The sequence below is a fragment of the Lygodium microphyllum genome, chromosome 24 (assembly GCF_053477565.2).
Source record: "Lygodium microphyllum isolate KBCC chromosome 24, Lygodium_microphyllum_v1.1.10, whole genome shotgun sequence".
Classification (NCBI taxonomy): Eukaryota; Viridiplantae; Streptophyta; class Polypodiopsida; order Schizaeales; family Lygodiaceae; genus Lygodium; species Lygodium microphyllum.
The window spans coordinates 70840381-70862853 of NC_141158.1; the positions used below are offsets into that span (position 1 = coordinate 70840381).

The 22473-nt window shown below is 42.4% G+C and overlaps 1 pseudogene; it reads right to left on the reverse strand.

The window, feature by feature from the left end:
• Window positions 1-15010: 15010 nt before the first annotated feature.
• LOC148015227 (uncharacterized) lies at window positions 15011-16297 on the reverse strand (annotated as a pseudogene).
• Window positions 16298-22473: the final 6176 nt, after the last annotated feature.

Here is a 22473-nt window from a genome sequence, read left to right on the forward strand (position 1 = left end):
GGATTCAAATGCGCCAGAATCGCGTCCGCCGCCGATGCAGTCGGACCAACCTGTAGTGGTCCGATCCCCAGAAATCGGACCACCTGAGTTCTGGAGTGGGACCGTCCGACTGAGAGAGAGTTGGACCAGGCTAGTCTGATTACCAGAATCAGACCGTCCCTATCGGACGTGCCATGTGGCACTTGGACTGCCCTTAGAATCGGACCATCGTAGTCGGACCACTCGGACCACTCGGACTAACCCGTCAGATTTTGAAAATCGGACCGTCTGACTTTCAGAATCGGACCAGTCCACCACTCCGAAAATCGGACCACTTTTTCGATTCGATTCTTAGAATCGGACGTGACCAAAATCGAACCACTGGTCCGATCGGACCAACCCCGTCCAACTGTTAGAGTCGGACCAGACATGTTCGATTGCCAGAATTGGACTGTCCGACTCCCAGAGTCGGACTAGCCCTGTCCGATTCCCAGAATCGGACCATCTTGCCAGAACAAAAAGATAAGGATCTTTTGCTGACCTTGCCAGAGGCCTGATCCTAGGACACAACCTTGAACACCCCCAGGACCCAGTTTGGCCATTAGAACCTTAGAGATTAATCGAAGCAGGGTGCGGAAAGACCATAGAATAGCCGGGAACTGAGTTGAAAACTCAAATTAGGCTAAGAACGTGGGTAGAAACAAGGTGGAGTTTGCATTAAACACTTTCTACATCGGCATTTCACTTTTGTGCTCCACTAAACCTGCACAGCAAGAAAAGAGAAAAGCCTATTTTCGCACCAAGCACCACGAAAGCACTAAGCACAACATGTAAGTAAGGAGCGCCACTGCTTTCAAATAACAAGGAACACATCTGGATACCTAATAACATTAAGGAACCCACTAGTAGGAGAAGACCCCAAGACTTCGACAGGTGCTTGAGCGCCCTACTAAGTCGTACCTGGAGAAAACACGAAGACACAAGAAGCAACAAGATAGAGGAGTGAAAGCTACCAGAGCTGATTGGATTCATCGACAATCTCGTGGAGCTGGAAGCAGAAACAATGTCGGGATCAAGAGGCGACCAAGGGGAAGACCAATTAGACTTAGGAGAATTTCCAACTTCGGTCCAGGAACTGGTCGACGACTACGATCTACTCACCAGGACTGAGATCCAAGGTAGGCCTATAGAGGAGGTGGTGGCTAACCTGGAAGAAGAGAGAAGAGCTATCAAGAGAGAGTTGGAAGGCATAATTGCCTACAACCATGAGCAAAGGGCTAGAAGGCTGCAGCAGGACGTGGATATGTACGAGGCTAGACGAGTACTAGGACCTAGCTGGGGCAACCAAGTCCGGACCAAACGTAGAGAGGGAACGGGCAGCACAGGCTGGCATGACGTTGAGTGAACTGGTGGCAAAGTGACTCATGGACAATACAACCGTGGAACAAAGTGCTACTACCCTAGCCACTGCGCTACTATTAGGATTGGGAGTCACGCAAGGGGCTAAAGGGCATGCTAGAATCCCCATAGTAGCGAAACAACTAGCTCGGTACGAACCTAGCAGTGACCCGTACAGCTTCATGGAGCAGTTCGAGCAAGTATGTGAGGCAAACGGTCTTACTGACCCTGCGCAGCGAGCTCAGGCCTTCGGCCTGTGCTTAGGCGACAAGGGGAGGACCTGGTACTCTAGTTTGGATGACGCAAAACGTACAAACTTCGCTCACCTTAAGGTCCTCTTCATTAAGAGGTTTTCGGAGGCAGGGTATTCGGACAACCTCATTGTTAGGTTGATGAATATCAGTCAAAGGGAGAAGGAGGATGTTAGAGATTACGTCACTCAGGTGCGCAATCTCTACAAGAGAATCTCTGCCAATGAGCAACCCACCGAGAGGGCAGTGTCTACAGTGTTCATGAACGGGATTTGGAGTGAGGAGCTCTACAAGGCTTTGGCCAGTAACTCCACCTTACAACGAGACGTGCTAGCTCGAGTCTTCGAGGAGGCAATATGTGTAGACGATCAACTTAGGGAACGTAGCATGAGGACTACCACCCGAGATGATGCAAGCCAGAGGGACCCTGAGAGATCAACCACCTTAGGGGAAAAAGCAACTGCTAGTGCGCAGGACAAGGGAAAGAGTGTAGACCACGATCAAGGGATGGTAGAGATGAGAATGGAGATTGCGCGGTTGCAAGAGCTCGTTAGAAAGCCTGTGAGATCGCATGTACAATGTGTGTACTGCGGCGGGAATCACCTCCCTGTGGAGTGCCAAGATCCTAGATCTCGGCCGTGCTCAAATTGCGGTAGATTCGGACATGATGCAGTGCATTGTAGAATGCCGAGGAGACTCCCATATACACAGCAGTACAATCCTCCATACTTGGGCAATAGGCCACCTAATTTCTTTGGTAGGGGAACCCAGTTAGCTCTTCTAGCACCAACTAACTCAAGACTTGTCGTGCCTAGGCTGGAAATGAACCCAACTGGTATACCTAGGCCACCAGGGCCTTTTGTGACTCACCCACCTAGCGATGCTCCTATTCACTTTATGGAGAAGCCTAATGAGGAAGAGGCATATGTCAATCCTTATGTATCCTACGATGAGGAGGGCAACCCAGTCCTGATGGACTATCGGCCAGTGCCGGTGATGGCTTTAGGAAGAGGACGAGGCAGAGGCTTTGGAGGGCCCCAGTCACATGATGGACTTGCAGCCACCCACGCCACATTTCATCACACTGCCCAGAGCGAGAACAAGCTAACAAGGACAAAGCGGATCTCCGATGCACAGAGTGTGGAATCACACATATGTTTCCTGATTGTCCTAGGCGAAAGCCATCCACGAGCACTACCAACATGCCATCGGTGCCTTTGGGGCTCTTTGGAGTTGAAACTTTCGGTAGTGAGGATACGCCCATCCCACTACATGCTATGACACGAGCTCAAACGAAACAAGTAGGCATCTCCTTGCCAGGGCCAAGTAACCTTGATGCAACCTCAATGGGGAAGAAAAGCTGGAGGAGACGGAAAAAGAGAATCGATGCGAAGATAATCCTTAAAACTGAGGAAACGACTACGCTGGTAATGGGAAAGAGGGTCACAGACGCAGAAGCAGAGATCTTGGCTCCTAAGACAGCAGAGCTAGGGAGTGCCAAGGTAGGGGAATATCCCCATCCCAAATGGCAAATTGAAGCTATAGCTAAGGTCAAGGAGTGGGTCAAGGACGCCCAAAAGCACCTCGAAGATGCTAAACCCATATTGGAAGACCCTATGGACGACTTCTCCAGTATTAGCACACCAGTCTCACCCTCAACACCACAGGCTGGGAGCATGCCTGCACCACTAGGAGCGACTCAACAGCAAGGCCAGGGGGAAGCTTACCAGGGCAGACAGAATGCATGGCCTAGAACTGCCAACCTCAGAGGAAGACAAGGGTCCAATAGCCTCCTCACAACTTTGCTGTCCACCCCAGTAACTTTAAGCCTGGAGGATCTGCTTAGGCAAAATCACTCCTTGTGGCATGAGTTAAAAGACTCGATCGAGGGACACGCAAAACTTGCGGGTACTGATCCGCAAGAGCATGATGCAGTTGCACGGATCCCAAGCCTAACTCTACACGCAGATCCTAAATCTTTGCACATCAATGCTTTTTGGGAAGGCACTGAAATGCACACAGTTTTACCTGTCCTAGCCTTAGGATACATGACTCGGAAGGGAATTGTAGACACAGACGCCGGTGTTAGTGTGCTAAACCATGCAGTCCTAGATGCATGGGGAAACCCTCCTGTAGAGACTGCTAGATTCAATGTCACGCTAGCAAACGGAATGAAGGTAAGACCATTTGGGGTCTTAAAGAATTGGACGGTAAAGATTGCCGGTGTGCAATTCTCAGTAAACTTCATTGTCATGAAGGGAGTAGATTACGACATACTATTAGGCCGACCTTGGATGAGGAATGCACGAGTGGAAATGGATTGATTTTCCTAGGGAACAGAACTAGTGTAGTGAGGGTAGAGATGGACACTTGGACGACGATGCCTGTTGATCTGGTTGCCATCTCAGCCATGCTAAAAGGTGATACTCAAACCACCAAGCCCTATGGATCGCTCGCTAGATATATTCCTTACCCTGAGGATGAGAGGGATTGGATGCACGTGTTGGCAACCATTGACCTACCATTCTCGGATGAGGAAGAACCACATCAGCAGGTTGCTAAAACCACTACCGTGCCAACTAAGGAGCCAGTTGTGCCACTCTGCATGATGGCAAGAAGCTCACTCAACCCAGGCAAACCGGAACCGTCTCGCATCCCCAACAACAAACTAGAGCTCTAGGAGATCCTAGAGTATTTGACCGATAAATTGAATGGCAATTTGACTGCTAACTTAAAACCTCTACGTGACCTTTTAGCTAAACCAGAATGGAAATGGACCAAGGTCCATGACCTGAACTTGTTATATAACTGGGCTTTAGTTACTGATGACAAGGAGATTGAAGAGGGAAGCTTAGGGGATGATGAGCAGTCAAAAGGACAGGACCCGGACGATGATGAGCATGAGGACTGTCACTCTACGGGAGAAGAGAGAGAAGAAGAGGTAGACACGATAGAGTATGACATGAAGGGAAAAGCGATAGAGCAAATTAGGGCAGACTTAAGGCCTGGGAAAGAAGGGGTCAGTTGAAACGAAAATGGTGCGCAGATCGATCGCAGTATGCTCACGTAGTGAATCCCGGAAGGTCCCCAAGAACAATGAACTCTACCTTTTTGCACAAAAAACAATGTAAAAGCATGAACGACAAGAAGCAAGAGACCAATTGGGTTCAATCTCCCCCCATGCCTTGTGTGAGCGCTTCACAAAGCATGTATTTTATGTATATTTCCATCTTCATGCTCAATAATAGCCCAATTTACAAAAATATGACAAGCTTTTAGCTTTTGAGTTTGCCTTTTACAAAAGTAGGAAATAAAGCTAATGGACGGTGCCCATAGAGTCTGGCACGCCCAATCTCAATGTCCAAATAGAAATAACATATCCGTGCGCATAGGCGCATACAAAATAATAATCAATAATCAATGCCTCAATAGACATAACAAAATATAGGCGTGGCGCCTATCAAAATATAATCCAAAGGTCGAATACTCGCTAGAATCCAATGCTTTCCTCCGCCACTGCTGCTATCTCTACACATGAACTGAAGCATTTACAATCGTTAGTAAAATAATACAATTAAACCGACAAAAGTGAATACCTAGCAGTCTTCAGCTACATAAATAAATCAACTGGTTAGAAATAAATCCTAACCTTAGTTTATTACGAGTGCGCACTCTAAACTCATAAACGTTTAAGATGCCAGGAGGCATATTCCACGGTGGATTCCCTGAGGATTTACGGTGGATTCCGTAAACTTAGATGACCGGGGCTCATACACAAAGTGGATTCTTTGTGCGAGAAGTTGATGGGGACGCCTGTCCTTTTCGGGCGTTTCATTAATTTAATGTGTACATGGGTGATTCCATAGCGGGTGATTCCGCAAAATACATATTAAATTAATAAACGTTTATGAGTTTAGAGTGCGCACTCGTAATAAATTAAGGTTAGGATTTATTTCTAACCAGTTGATTTATTTATGTAGCTGAAGATTGCTAGGTATTCACTTTTGTCGGTTTAATTGTATTATTTTACTAATGATTGTGAATGCTTCAGTTGATGTGTAGAGATAGCAGCAGTGGCGGAGGAAAGCATTGGAGTCTAGCGAGTATTCGACCTTTGGATTATATTTTGATAGGCGCTACGCCTATATTTTGTTATGTCTATTGAGGCATTAATTATTGATTATTATTTTGTATGCGCCTATGCGCACGGATATGTTATTTCTATTTGGACATTGAGATTGGGCGTGCCAGACTCTATGGGCACCGTCCATTAGCTTTATTTCCTATTTTTGTAAAAGGAAAACTCAAAAGCTAAAAGCTTGTCATATTTTTGTAAATTGGGCTATTATTGAGCATGAAGATGAAAATATATATAAAATACATGCTTTGTGAAGCGCTCACACAAGGCATGGGGGGGGATTGAACCCAATTGGTCTCTTGCTTCTTGTCGTTCATGCTTTTACATTGTTTTTTGTGCAAAAAGGTAGAGTTCATTGTTCTTGGGGACCTTCCGGGATTCACTACGTGAGCATACTACGACCGATCTGCGCACCAAAAAAAGGAGTCATGCTAATGGAGTGTGACAGATCCTGGCTAGAACGAATAGGAGCGGTAGATTACGAGCAAGCCGGAGTAGCACAACGATGGGTAATCCCAGTGCTCAAGACAGATTCACCTACGGAACTATGACCCCCTGGGGAAACACCTTCCTCAAGTGAGGGATACGAGTTCAACTCAGAATCGGAAGTTAGCACTGAGAGTGATCCTGAGATACCGCAACCCTCTGAGGTCAAACGCACCAAGGGAGACTTGCCAGTCCACCTAAGGCTAAAAGAGGAGACCAGGAAGCAAGCAAGGGACTCAGAAGCGGAAAGGCAGAGGAAACCACAAGATCTACCCAAACGGTTTACAAAATTTAAAAAGGGTGACAGAGTGGTGGTCATGTTAGGTGCAAAAAGACAAGGTCAGACTAGTGAATCGATCGAGGGACCCGCCAAAGTCAGAGGTTAACTTGGCTGGGAAAGGCAAAAAACCAAGACCGGTGTTCGTTGCAGATGACTTGGGGGGGAGGAAGAAACCAAACTCATTGTACTCCTGCAAGAGTACGTTGACGTGTTTGCCTGGACATTGGACGAACTTAAGGGAGTCGACCCCAGAGTCGTGACTCATAACTTAAGGGAGTCGACCCCAGAGTCGTGACTCATAACATCCCAATGGTTCCAGATGCAGTGCCAACAAAACAACGACCTTACCCCATGAATCCCAAACACGCCTATGCAGTGAAGGAGGAGATTGATAAACTCATGAGGGCAGGTTTTATATATGAGATCGAGCACACGGACTGGGTGTCACCTATCGTGATTGTCATGAAGAAAAGTGGAAAAATCCAAGTGTGCGTAAACTACAAAAAGGTGAATGCTACTACGAAAAGGGATAACTATCCTTTACCTTACACCGAGCACATGCTGGAGAGGGTAGCAAGGAAGGAAGCCTACAGTTTTCTGGATGGTTTCTCAAGTTACAATCAAGTGCAAGTGCACCCTGACGACATGCACAAGACTGCCTTTGCCACGGAATGGGGCGTATTCGCCTACATTGTCATGCCTTTTGGGCTAATGAACGCACCTGCAACTTTCCAACGCCTAATGTGCACTATCTTTAAGGACATGCTTAGGCACGAACTGGAAGTGTTCGTAGACAACCTATGTTTACACTCTAGTTGGGCCGAACACTTGAAGAAATTGAGAGCTGTCTTTGAAAGGTGTAGGCTGTACCACCTCTCGCTAAACCCCTTAAAGTGCCAGTTCTGGGTAAAACATGGATGCATCTTGGGGCACGTAGTGTCAAGGAACGGCATTGCCACTGACTTTTCCAAAGTCAGAGTCATTGTTGACCTACCGCCACTCGAAAACTACAAGGGAGTTCAGTGCTTCTTGGGACACACTGGATATTATCGACGATTTGTGCTAAATAATGCATTAATAGCTAGACCTTTGTACAAGCTATTGATAGTGTTTGAGTGGATGGAGGAATGCCAGCACGCATATGAAGAATTGAAAAAGGCTCTTATGACTGCACCAATCTTGCGAGCCCCAGACTGGAACATAACGTTCCATGTGCACATAGACGTCTCTAAGTTCGCTATTGGAGCCGTGCTATGCCAGCTTGGTGAGCATAACTTGGATTACCCGGTGAGTTTTGCCAGTAGACAGCTCACAGAAATCGAGATGAACTATTCCACGACGGAAATGGAGGGGTTGGCCATGGTATTTGCAGTAAAGAAATTTAGGCATTACCTGTTGGCCACTCCCTTTGTCTTCTTTGTTGACCATCAAGCCCTACTATATCTTGTGAACAAGCCTTGCGCTACGGGGTGCATAGCTAGATGGTTACTCCTTTTACTGGAGTTTGACTTCTCTGTGGTTTTACGCAAAGGAAGGCAGCACTACATGGCTGACCACATGTCCCGCATACCCACAGGAGAAGCCGCTAGACGAGGAGTGCCTGACGATTTGCCGGACGCCCATCTTTTTAACTTGTCTAGTGAGTGACAGTTATTTAGAGCGGATCTGACGCCGTATTGGGCCGATGACATAGTGCAAGTGCTAGAAAATGGACTACCAAAGCGACCCATTGAGAAGGCCAGGCTGAAGACACTTATCTTGAAAATTTAGCCATACCAACTGATAGAGCTGGCCAACTCTATAGGTTGGGACAAGATGGTTTATTGTGCAGATGCGTGTGTGAGCATGAGATGCACGACGCATTAAACGAAGCACATGGCGGAATCGGTGGAGGACACTTTAGTGGGGACACAACAGCCCAAAAGGTGCTACAATCCCAACTATGGTGGCCCACCCTATTCCGCGATGCAACTAAATTTGTAAAGCACTGCGATGAGTGCCAAAGAACCAAAGTGTCTGTGCGAAAGGACAAGATGGAGTTGACCCCTGTCATAGCCCGAAAACCCTTTGAAAAATGGGGCATCGATTTTATTGGGCCTGTCAGTCCTGTAGCACAATATTCCCAAGCTCGATACATCATAGTGGCGACCGACTATTTAACGAAATGGGCAGAGGCATGAGCCACGAGGAATAACGATGCTAGGACCACCGCAAAGTTCTTGTGGGAGCAGGTCATTTCACGGTTTGGCTGTCCAATCGAACTTGTAAGCGACCAAGGCACACACTTCATTAATGAAGTGATTGCCCACTTGCTCTCTACCTTCCTAATAATTCATCAGAAGTCCTCTCCCTATTACCCTCAGGCTAATGGCCAAGCCGAATCCACAAATAAAATCCTAGTCAATGTGCTTACAAAAGTCGTGTCTACTTTGAGAAGTGACTGGGACAACAAGCTAATGGCGGCCTTGTGGCACAGCTTATAAAACGGCTGTAGGACATACGCCCTTTTACAGGAGGAATCTGCCGATGCCGAGCCACCTGAACACACAATTGTAGCAAGGAGAAGGAGGCAAGAGTTAGCAAAGGAGGCCCAATGCCGAGCGCGCATACTTCCACGACAACTTCCTGAGGAGCCCATGCCACAGAGAAATGATACACATCCTGTAGATTGGCCCCAGGAGTTGGTCATCTGGCACCAGAGAGAGCTACATAAGAGGCCATTCGAGATTTCATTTGCTTTTCCACGCTCCCTGGACCGGGCCCTACCTTTAGGAGTCGTAGCCAAGATCAAAGATCTGGCTAACAAACTCGCAAACAGATGGATGGAAGAAAGAAGCATGATAATGACTAGGTGGAGACAAGAGCCACGATAATACTGGGAAGACAAGGTCAGTCTGGTTCCCAAATCCGTCCAAGGCTACGAGGCACAGTCGAAATGGAGGAGGATTTGGGACACCAATTTTGATACCTGGACCGCATTTTGTAGCTCCCTCCCCGAAGAGCATAACGATCCCATCTACATGCCCTACCCACGTAGGCATGGAGTGGATCACAACAGAGATTTGCATGGGGATTTTGACTTCCCGAAAATCTATAATGTAAATGCTAGAAGCCCGGAGGAGTGCTTAATATTTAGGGTAGAAGATATACTTCCCTCCATAAATAGTTTTCTTGTAGATTTCTCTTCCTGCCCCGATCCAGCATTCTTAACCACTTGTAATTACCTCCGACTTCTCAAATTCCTGCTACTCCAGAAACCTGCAACAAAGAAAGCCCATCTCCCTCCACTCTTTTTTTATCTTAACCTAGGAATAGATAGTAGAGCCATGACGAGGTTGATGATGCGCGCTACTCTCCTCCCTACCTTCTACTTAGAGCTATTAGAAAATATGAGCGACACCCGTTTTGCAAGGTGTAATCACCCCTTTTTGTCCACCACTCCTTTAAGGGCTAGAGCCGATATTAAGGAATACCTACAAAGTCGTGCATTTTTATCACAATGCCTGCGACCACCTCGTGAATAAATAGGTGCCCCATACCTTGCCCAATGTACACTCTCTCATTCACAAAAAAAAAAAGGAAAGAAAAGAAAGTGCTTGTAGTCTTCATTCACTATTATAGTGCACTATACTCACTGCAACTAGAGTCCTCTCTAGCCCCTCCCCCACTTCACACTTAGGGCACATCAAGGGCAGGACTTTCAGACCTGTCACCCTGAGTCTTGCACCGCACCTCCGAAGCCACACAAACTGGGCTCTCAAGTGTGGGCCATTACCAAGGGCTTGCCCAAGATTAGACCCGTGTCCTAGTTCCACTGGCACGGGCACCATAAGTGCACCACTTTTCTTGCAGGTTATGTTCATGTTTCAAGAACGCGCGGCTTGGTCGAAGGAGATCATCTACTACATCCTCCAATGACAAGGAATTTTTCCAAGAGTCGGACATGACCCCATTACTGCAACTTCAAGAGCTTCGCTGCGAATGTTTGAATGGCTCAACAGATTTCATGTTGTGAATCATCCGCCTACTGATGGGTTGCCATGACTGAACCAAATCAAGCCGAAGGAAAACCCCGTGATGGGCTGCCATTGGCATAGATCTTGGAACCTCACCGTTCAATGATTCATGCCCACCGTCTCAAGATCTATGGATCACTTATTGGCACCACAAGCCCGAAGACTTTCAACTTAAAACTGAAGATCCTCTACTCCCAGACAAGGGTTTTTAGCCCAGGCCACGGCTCTTCAAGGCAAACAGCGTTCGGGGGGTTTCTTTAGAATAAATCCCTCCAATACCATCCTCCTAAGGGATTGCTTATTGTTTCAAGCGTTTCGGATACTCAAAAGACGACCGGCTCCATAGGGGCGCCAGAACAGTGAGAACGATGCCGAGAATCGTCAGGAAGACCAAAGCACGCCGGAATCGCTTCTGGTCATCGTCATCAAACACCATCACTCTCATTCACAAGCCTCAGTGTCATCTACCCACCAATTACACCTAGCATTAGCAGCATCTATCCCACTACTTCCCACCACAGTGCCATGGGACTGGCACTCGTCTAGGAGGGGGGTAATGTTAACCCCAAGACGAAGAAAGCAAAAGGAAGCAGAAAAGACGCAGAGCAAAGGCGGAAAAAAGGTAGCCCGATTGAAGAAAGAAGAGGAAAAAAGACCAAAAGCACAAGGGCAATCTTAAAAGTCCAAGGCAAATGCAAAAGGGGAAAGGCACATTTTAAAATAAAAAGGCACACCTTGAAATCTTGTAAAAGAGCACCGGGCTCTCACCTGTGCAATTTGTAAATGTAGATAAGCGGTGGAAACTAAGAAGATAGACGGACAATGAGAAAAGGGGCCTAGGCTAATGGTCGGCCATGTAAAAAAGGGGGATGACCACCCATGGAAATTAGGGCATGTATATAAAGTTGAAAAGTGAATGAGAAGCTCATTCTTGTGTGTGGCAAAAGCTTCTTCTTCTTCTTCTTCTTCTCTTGTTTCTTGTCTTCTTGCTTGTGTGTGAGAGAGGGATTGAGAGAGTGTGAGGGAGTGAGGGAGTGATTGTGTGAGAGTGAGGGATCTTGGAGAAGAAGCTCTCCATCTTCTCTCTTCATCTTCTCCTCCTCTCTTCTCTTCTCTTGTCTCTCGCGGGCTATGGAGGATGAAGCTCATGGGAGAGGGACTGAGGTTGCTTGAGCTTGCCTCAAGGATCGTGGAGTTGCCGGCATGCAAGAGAGAGGAGGGTACTCAATCAAGCATCAAGGTAAGCTCACTACACCCATAAGGTAGGCATTGCGTGTCGGCTATGTGAGAGGTAGCCATGGCTGCTCGGTTCGAAACACTTGAGCAATAAGTAGTTTGTAGGTCTTAGGGTAGAGCTAGAAGCTCCCCTACAACATCACATCTCGCTATGATATTGTTGGCCTCTTGGCCATACAAATTTTAAGCCTTTTGCTCATCATTATAATCCAAGAAGATACATTTTGTGCTTTTTGGATTTAACTTGTTTCTCTTATTCTTTGGAACATGTGCATGACATTCACATCCAAAAGTTTTAAAATGTGAGATAGATGGTTTCTTACCAAAATACGTCTCATGAGGAGTTTTTCTCTTAAAAGCCTTTGTGTAACTCTGATTGAGAATGTAGACTATAGTATTAACAACTTTTTCCCAAAACTAGCTAGGAAATCCCTTGCTCTTAAGCATGCACCTTGCCATTTTCACAATAGTGCAATTTTGGCATTCAACAATGCCATTATGCTGAGGTGTCATCAATTGACACTTAATTCATTTGCTCTTGCAAAATTCTTCAAACTCCTTTGAGCTGAACTCACCACCACCATCTATTCTAAACTTCTTTAGACTTTTCTTTGTTTCATTCTCAATAAGTTTTATCCATTCTTTAAACTTATTAAAAGCTTGAGTCTTATCACAAAGGAAGTACAGCCACATCTTCCTACCGTAGTTGATCTCCCAAGGCTTTTGTAGGAATTTTACCACATAAGTTAGCATGCACCAACTCTAGAGGAGCCTTCGCCCTATTCTTAATTTCTTGTGAAAATGCATTTCTCACTTGATTTTCCATCATGCAAGCTTCACACAGTTCCTTCATTTCAGTTACTGCAGGTAGGTGGGCAACCATACCTTGCTAATGCATCTCTTTCAACACTGCAAAACCAATGTGATCAAATCTTTCATACCAAAGTTTACTTGTGCCCACATCAACTATGGCTATAAGAGCACTTAGCTCATACAGGTAATTACTCCTTTCTCCTTTGTTGACAACTTTGCTAGCACCGTCGATAATTTTTGCACCTATCTTAGTGAATCTCACCTCATGACCAATATTAATTCTAGAAGCAACTAATAGGAGATTTCTATTAATCTCTAGAACATACAGCACATTTGAATGAGTTCCCCATTTGCAGTAACAAAGGAAATAATACATGTACCCTTAGCAGGGCATTTTGCATAACTATCACAGTGATGGATTCTTATAGAGGCTTCATAGAACTATATAGACCTTTCTTGTTAGTCATGTGATAGTAGGAGATACCACTATCTAATACCCATGAGTCAGTATTAGATATTTCTTGCACCAAGAAACATGCTTCCTCAATGGTTGCCATGAATAACTCCAACCCTGCTTCAATTGTATTGGCTCTCTCCTTCCCTATCTGCAATTGTATGTCCTTTCTTCCTGTAGTAGAAGCATTCTCCTTGAAAGTTTTTCTTACCACCGTTCTTCTTTTTGTCACCATTGGTAAAGGAACCACCTTTGCCTTTTGTATTGGCAGAGAATGCATCATCTACACTACTGCTACCTTCTCAGGCTTTAAGCCTCATCACCTCCTCCATTAATAGTGTATAAAATTTCTCAAATGTCAAACCTTGGGGTCCCACCTGAGTGTTGTTTAAGTAGTTACCAACCCAACAAAATTTAGTGGACAAATCCAATGACACCTCTGAGCTAGCTCCTCACGAGTCTTGTATCGCAGCACTAGCCATCTAGTTGCACAGATTCTTGATCTGAGTGATGAATGCTTTAGTTATGTCTCCTTCAACAAACTTCTCTATTGCTAGTTGATTCTCCAAGTTCTGAATCATTGTTTGATTTCGTGTTTCATACTGACTCCTCAGTATGTTCCAAGCCTCTGATGCCTTGGTTGTATGTTGAATCAAGATCAAAACACTGCTAGAATAGCTTGTAAATAAGGGACATAGTGCATCTACATTCCTTCATTTCCAAGATCATAGATGATCTACATTTTTAGGGATCATAACACTTGAATTTGATGGGTTGGGGATGGGTTGTGGTTCTGGGTCAATCCCTAGCTTTATCTCTAGAAGCTCATAAGAATCAAGGATAGTTGTGATTTTAAACTTCCACAAAGTATAGTTTGTAAAATCTAACTTGCCTTCACTAAAGGTTGGAGGAAGAATCCTAAATGTTTGAATTGCCAGTACAACAACACCACCACTTGATGCGCTAGCACGGCTACTTGAATTGCCAGTACAACAACACCACCACTTGATGCACTAGCACGGCTACTTGATGCAGTAGACATCATTTATCCTCTTCGCTATTGATGCCCTTGTCTCTCACGTACTCTTCACTCCTCAAAGCCTCCTGGGCTCTGATACCATGTAGAAATTACATGGCACAACATATAGAATGTGAGCAAGGAGTAGAGAACACACAACAAATGTGAGAAGAATAGAGATTGCTTTGCATTAATACGAAGATGGCTTTGTCCATCTGTGCACTTCCACTGTGAAGCTTAGATGATGATCCAAACAAATGATATGCAAAGAGCTTAAGGGTAGCTAAAATAACTCTGATTGGGTGAAAGATAGTTTGATAATGGCTTTAGAGGGGTCTTCCTTTTATAGCCTAGGAAGGTAGCTTCGTCGGCATGTTTGACCATATTATGAAAATTTCATTGTCGATTAGGGAATATTCTAGGGAATATTTTCTTTACCGTCAGGCCAAGGGTGTTGCCCTCAGATCCTTGTCAAAGGGGGACATAGCCCCACTAAGACCCCCCAGCCAAGGGCTTCTTCTCTGGTCATTGGACCCCAAAATAGGGGCCCATGATAACTCCCACACCTTGCAACTCAATGCATTATGCCTTGAGTCGCTACCAACATAACTACTTTTTTCTAATCCAAAGGCAAGATCCACTAAGGTCACCTTTTTACCATCCTGTCACATAGACCTCATCTAACATACAAGTCAAGACCCACCCAATGTTTGTGCTCACACATGGCTTCTCCTCATAATGGGGGCCTTACAACTTAGAGCATCATGGATCATTGGTGGTGTCTTATGAGGGTGGGGCATTAAAAATATCTAACACTTTCACACACACACACACACACACACACACACACATATTTTTTTGGTAATATCCAGTGTAGTATATTTATGTGCTCACAAATTTACAAGCTGGGGAACCCCAGAAAAGGGGGCTATCCCAAACTATCAGAAACATAAAAAGAAAAGCTCTATGCAGGAAGCATCCATGTCACCCTCATAGCTGGCATCATATAGAGATTGCCGCAGTGAGGCTCGGAAGGATTCATATTGCTGGTGATTTTGATGACCCAAGTATGCCAAATTATGATCACTCCAGATTGTCCAAAGAGCCCAATATCTCACCCAAAAAAGAAAGAGTGAGTATTGAGACAAAGAACACATAAATCGGCCAAAGAGCCAAAAATGTTTCCCAAAGCTATGACTTGGGAAACGAAGCTGAAGCGAATCTGAAATTCTCCTGAGGAGGATCCTAGAACAAGGACAATGCCAAAATAAATGAGGGATCAGGGGGCCAAACATCTCAGACATGTGGATGATGTAATGTGACGTTTAGCAAGTGTGACCCCCACTGACAGTGTGCTTGTCAAACATCTCCAAAGAAAAAGCCTTTGTTTCAGTGGCATTTTACATTTCATGAGCATCCTAAGATTCTTCCTCCACCATGCAAGAGAATTCGTTAAGTGCCACAGAGAATTAGCATGCTGTTGAATCCATGGGGCAGGATGAAGAAGCTTGTATACTTTGATGGAAGTTAAGGCATAAAGAGAGACAAGACGAATGCATGTAGCAGATGGCTATAATTGCCAATCCATAAGCCTGTTTGTATCAAGAATAGGTGGAATTGGTAGAAAGGGATGCAGTAAATTAGCAATTTTCTTCCATATAAACCTATGATGCATTCCCAATGCATAATAGGTCATGGCCCGAGGAAAGGATAAAGTATATCCCCGATCATCCACCACATCCTGTACGTACCTAATTCCCAGTTTCATAAGATTGTATGCCCGAACAGGTTCCTATAAAGCAAGAGGAATGTAAAAAATGGCACTCCAATGAATGCTTTCTTTTCGCATGGAGTTTGTCCCCAAACAACTATTAGAAGCCCATTTGACCTTAGAGAGAACATGTTTCCAATCAAGTATCAAAGCAGTAGAGAAAGGACAACCAGGTATTCTGCCCACAAATCTGCCAATGACAACCTCCCAAAAATCCGTAATCCAATGACCATATGCAAAAGTGCTCATGCTGGCACACATGGATGCTAGCATACAAGTCCACGACTGTTTTGCTGACGGAAGAAAGTATGCAACATGGTAGCCTTCCTTGCAAGGACATGATATCTTATATTGAGGATATTTAGTCCACCATGCATCCTTGGAGAGCACACCATTTCCATCCTCATGAGTCTCAATGCTTTCACAGCAGCTTTTTTGTCTTCCATAGCATCTCCATAGCTTGAGACATAAAAGTAGAGATATCCCTAGATGACCAATGCAACAAAGGAAAATAGAACTGGACATAAGACATCATAATGGATTGTACTATTCTGATCATGACATGAAGGGGCCAAGTAGAAATCTTCCAGTATTCCAGTTTATGTTGCAGTTTTTGGAAAATCCATTTCACTTGCATTTTCCTAGTGATATGCCATCCTATGGGGTATCCCAGATGCCTTACACACACACACACACACACACACACACACACACACACACACACACACACACACACACACACACACACACACACACACACACACACACACACACACACACACACACACACACACACACACACACACACACACACACACACACACACACACACACACACACACACACACACACACACACACACACACACACACACACACACACACACACACACACACACACACACACACACACACACACTCTCTCTCTCTCTCTCTCTCTCTCTCTCTCTCTCTCTCTCTCTCTCTCTCTCTCTCTCTCTCTCTCTCTCTCTCTCTCTCTCTCCTCTCTCTCTCTCTCTCTCTCGTCTGTATGTTTTCTTCTCCGTTATAGAAGTATGTATTACATAACTGGTAAATTGTGTCCCTTGTTGTTGTGACTAAGACTTATGAGTGTGTCTCATTAAACAATACAACTTGAAATACTTATTTTTTTCATTAAATAATTTATAGTATTATATAACATGTGTTAACTAATAGGAGTTGTCAACTATATCTATAATTCTCAAAAGAAGTAGCTATTAAAGTCCCAAAAGGTGAAGGAAGTTTCCAAATTCACCAATAGGAAAAATTTCCATAAGCTATCATAAATAATAGTTGCCAACAATTGTGAATATTAAAAATAGTAAAGGTGGTTGGTAGTTGGAAATAGCAAGAAGAGAGTAAGCCAAGAGGCAAACAAAGTAACACATGAATTTTTGCAAATGTTGAAGACCTCAAGCATCTCTTTAATTACATCTTTATTCAATGTTTTGTTCCATGATTGGTACATATCATTTTAGAGCTAGATCCTAAAATACCCTTGACATATGGAGAATGTTTAAAATCCAAGCATTGAGCTCACATCTATTCAAATTTTCAGCAAGACAAAAATCCATTACTTTTTGTGTAATGATAGAAATTAGTGATGTTTATATTTTAAAACTTTTCCATACATGATCAAAATCATATGTAGAAATCATCAAATCAAAAGTTTGAATTTCAACAATAGAAATGTGATTCAAATTAACATGCTTGATCTTATCAAAACCAAGTATAGAAAGGAGTGAGACATAATCACGAGGGTGGTGATTTAAGGGCATTAGCAACTACATTGGCAACTAACATGGAGTGAGACATTGGATCACAAGATGAAAGTTTTGAAAATTTGAGGCCCATTAAATATGCCTATTAGAAACCAAGGACTAACAAAGTAAGTGTTTAATGGCTTGTTGGTAAGTCTTGATAAGGAGTTCAGATCCCATGCGGTAATGTTTCCATATTTCTAAATCATGTGCAAGAACAAGCAATTCTTTATCATATGTATTATAAGTTTGTTCTAAGGGTTTTTATTTTCACCTCTTGTTGGAAATAGGGACATTTTTCATAAGCAATGCACATATCCTTGATCCACTAACATCATCACACTAGAAAGAAGGGTTGACTTAAGTCAAGTAATTGTAAGATAGGAGCATATGCCAAGAGGTATTTCAATGTTTCATATGATTTTTGCTAACTGACTCCCTAACAAAAAATGATATTTTCATGTAATAAAATTGTTAATGGAAGAGCCATCAATGAAAAATTACATGGAAACTTCCAGTAGAAACTAGTTAAACTAAGTAAGAAACAAACTTCATGGACATTTTTAGATGTAGGCCAGTCACTAGCAGAATTTCTTTGGATCAAGGCTTATACCCTCTACAAAAACAATGTGCCCAAGATAATCAATTTGATTTTCAAAGATAGCACTCCTAACTAGATTAGTATTAAAATGGATACAATGCAATAAATCAAAAGCAATTTGTAGATGTTCCTTATGTTCACTTTTGCAAGTTACTAAAGTAAGATATCATCAAATAATACAACGACAAAATGCTAGTAATCAATGAATTTTATTCATGAATCAAGCAAAGATCACATGTGCATTTGTTAGACCTAAGGGCATAACAACCACTTATAATGATCGAATTGTATTTGAAAAGTATTCTTAATTATGTGAGTTGTATCCATCCTAATTGGTGATATCTTGAATTTCGATTAGTTTTATTAGAAATTAGCGCATTTTAATTTTTCTAATAAATCATCAACATGTGGAATAGTGTATCTATTTCTAATTGTGACTTTATTGAGATTGCTACAATCAATACACATGTGGTATATTTTGTTTTTCTTCTCAATAAGGGTAATCCAATGGGCACAGAATTGGGTCTAATCAGGCCTTTGTCTAGAAGCTTAGTAATCTATCTTTGGATTTCTTTGTAGTGAAGTGGGCTATCTTATAAGGTGCCTTGTGGGATACATGTAAATATAACTTCACATAGGATTATCTACCATAATTGCCACATTTTAGAGGAGACTTAGACCATAATTAAGAAATGTTTTTATGAAGGACTAAGAGTTGAAGACTCGACATTAGTCAACTTTAGCCACATGGATTATACAAGTTTTACTCTATTTTCTTAAGTGCACTTTTAGTCTATGTATGAGTAATGAAAGAAAACATTTCAAGCTTAGAATTACTTTACAAAGTTATAGATTGACCTTTAAATTCAAAAGTGATTGTATAGACATGATAGTCAATAGCAAGATTGTATTGATGAGGGAAATGCATGCCCAAATTGATATTGAAAGACTATAAATGAGCTATTAGAGAAGCATACTTTTATTTATATAAACCCATAATTATTACTAGACCTCTTATCTCTCCTATGGGTGTAAGCATAGTTTGGTGGTACAAAAATTGTACCCATTTTTAGTTTGCCCCTTTGGTTTTCTTTGACAAACTTGGAGGGAGTTTATATTTCTTTTTATGCCATTGAAATTTGTAGAAACCTTCTTAATAGAAAGTTGGAATAGAAAGAGAACAGATGATAGAGATCTTAATCATGGTATGGACATCCAACTGTTTGAATGTGTGGGTAGTGGTGGATGTCTGTGAGCTTTCTTTTTTTGTTTTTTTGTATGTCATTTCAGGTCATGCATGGGACCTTTTTGCCAGGCATGAAGCTTCATGCTTTTAGAATTCCATTTACAAGTGCTACATATGAGGACACCAATGCATAAATGTGTACAAGGGCCATTCCTAGAGTTGTTGAGATGTTGAGAAATTGTTCAAGGAAAAGGGGGCCAAAGTACCCATTAGCAACAATAAGGAGGCATGTAGCACCAAGGAGCAATGTTGCAACACAAGGTAGAAATATCTACTATACATCAAAGGAACTACGTGAGGAGGGCCTAAGCCTTGAGCGAAAGGTTGCTCGAGACTTGAGCCATTGATATTTTCGATGATCAATGGCTCATAGTGTTTAAGTTGTTTATGGAAAAAATGCCAAGATATACATGAAACATCTACAACCTAGATTTTTAAGGACTGTAGATTGCTTTTTCACAAGGTGTACCAAGCCCCCCATCATGTGGGGAGATTACAAGAAAGTTTGCTAAGTGCTATGAATTTGATAGGTGTGCTGCAAAAAAAAAATCCATCAACACATAAGTTTGCATGACAAAGTTTGGGACAAATGTGCTAAACAATCATGTGGTGGGGGGACTTGCTTGAGCTACTATGCCGAAAACACACAATACACACAAGAGGAAGCTCACTCAAGAACAAAAGAAGAGAGATGGAGGCCAAAACATTTTCTTGCTAGTTTTTCTTCTTTCTTCAACACACAATGCAAGGTACATAAAGTATAGATAATATACAATATAAAGAAAAGTGGCCTACTACATCAAAGAGTGCATAATTAACTATATTAATCAATTGGTGCTATAACTATGATAGTTATAGGTAGGTGTAACTAATAAAATATAATAATTGATAAGTCAATGGCCATGTGAGGATCATAAAATGACCACCAACATGCTAAGTGTAGATGTATAGACATATCTAACCATGCAGTCCATCATCAATATCCACACGTGTTGATCTTGCCATCTCAATAGACCTTTTGAAGTAGGTTAAATTTTTTATTTGCATGACATTGCTAACAAGGTTTTGATAAACTATATGCAAAATTTGAGTAGGTTACATGAGCGAAGGGAAACCCTCCAACAAAAGAAGAAAAGCTTTATGAGGGCTAAGGGCTCCAATGCCATTGCTAAGAGAATCAAGAATGACGTTATCATGTTTGAGCAACACTTCAACGAGTTACATCAATAAGGTCCACCTAATGTTGAAGAGCCAAACGAGCTTCACATTAATCAAAATGCATCAGAGTACATGCTCCATTGACTTGGCATCATCAAGAATTTACACCTTCTTACCAAGGAGATGGAAGCTCACCATGTACTTTTGCCTTACCTTTTAGCATCTTCTTTTCCTTTGATAGATATTGTACTTAGTTGGCCACCATGTGTTGTTTTTATTTAGGTGCATCTTGAAAAAATTTTGATCTTTTTTTATATTTTGATACTTTTTGTACATTAAACATGAACATTATTTTGGTATCTTTTAGTAAATTTTATAATGAAAATTTTGGACCCTTTTGGTATCCTTTGTACATTTCAATACATTATTGTACATTTTGAAACATTGTGGAAAATATTAGACATTATAATATATTTTTCATGGACTTTTTGGAACCTTTTGATATCTTTTGGCGCCATGTGCTTATGTCTATTTTGTGAGAGATGAGAGGGGTGCATCTTGGCCTCCATAGCACCATTGGTGAGTTGTGCTACAAATTGAGAGGTGCAGTGGAGGGATTTTTTGAAACAAGGTAGTTGTTGCATAGTGCGTGAAAGAATGAGAGACATGATTCAAGGGGGTGGAAAATATCATGGCCATGCTAACCCCACTGAGGGATCTATTGAGTAGTTGTTGGTTTTCAAAAATAAAGTGGCATTACTAAAAATATTTGTTGCTAAATTTAATGTCCTACTGCTGAAAAAAATGAGTTAGTGTTTCAATTTGAGTTGAGATATGGAATCACCTCCTCAAAAGCACTTGCTATTTTCTCCTTTGTATACTCACATGCTTTCCCTTTTGAGTTTCTCTATGGACATTGCTATATACAATTGCAAATGCTATCTCTTATAGCCACAAGGAGAGAGAGAAAGAAGTTGAGAGTACACACACAAAACAATGAGACTTGAGCACACACACAGAGAGAGGGTTGAAATCTTCTTCTTCTACCTTCTTTCACACAAAATAACTAAGTCTACAACATAATAAAAGACTAATATGAAAGTACCACAATGTATGTACATGTGGTTACTAAGTGTGAACCCTCTAAGAAAAGAAGAGGTAAGTTACTCATGAATATATGTGTGCATCATGTGGGTTCAAAATAAGGTATTTTTAAAATATAATTTGTATACAATTTTTACATACAAAAGGATGTATTATAAAGGGGTTATTTACAGATTGAATAGAAAAGGGTTATGTTTTATTCAAGGAAAATTCATAGATAAGGATATTTATAAATAGGCCTTGAACGCAGGTGATGTAGAGGATATAGATATAGTACACTACAAGATATAGACCTTATAGCGACGTTTAAAGCGACGAAAATACAAACAACAAAATTTTCCCCCGTCGTCGCAAAAAGCGTCGTTATTGACGACGCCATATAGCGATGGTTGCAGAGAATTTGCGACGCTCATAGCAACGCCAATAGCGACGTGAGCAGTAAATTTGCGACACAAATAGCGACGGTAACAGAGAAAAAAAAATTTGTGGCACTGTGTGCTATATGAGAGCCATACAAAATAGTTTCTGCACTGCTGCATACAAAGCGTTTGCAAACAAAAAGAATGTATACTGAAATCATAAAACTGATACATGAAATAAATACATGATCGCATAAAATGCAATTGGTACAATCGTGAAACGATATCACTAATACATAGAAAATGTCTACATAGATCAGGAGACTAAAAACTAAAGGTGTGTGAGCTCTAAGGATCCAAGGGCAAGCTACAAATCCTCGTCCCC